The sequence below is a fragment of the Brassica oleracea genome, chromosome C8 (genome assembly GCF_000695525.1).
Source record: "Brassica oleracea var. oleracea cultivar TO1000 chromosome C8, BOL, whole genome shotgun sequence".
Taxonomy (NCBI): domain Eukaryota; kingdom Viridiplantae; phylum Streptophyta; class Magnoliopsida; order Brassicales; family Brassicaceae; genus Brassica; species Brassica oleracea.
The window spans coordinates 9455784-9456045 of NC_027755.1; positions in this window are offsets into that span (position 1 = coordinate 9455784).

Sequence of the window (262 nt, forward strand, 5' to 3'; positions counted from 1 at the left end):
GGCTAAGTACATTGGCGCCTAAAGAGACTAAGTACATTGGTGCCTAAAAAGAGCACGCAGGCTTGAAAGATCTAATGCTCTATATCCACCCAAAGAAGCCCATTGAGTTTATAAGATATAAGATAATGGTTTCCATATAGAAACAATGGGCAAAGGAAACAAAGAGTGATCGAAACTATACATGCATTATCTACTGATCTAGACTATGCAAAGATCAGTATGATAGAGGCAAAAGCCATGGTAACCAGATTGGTATACCCCA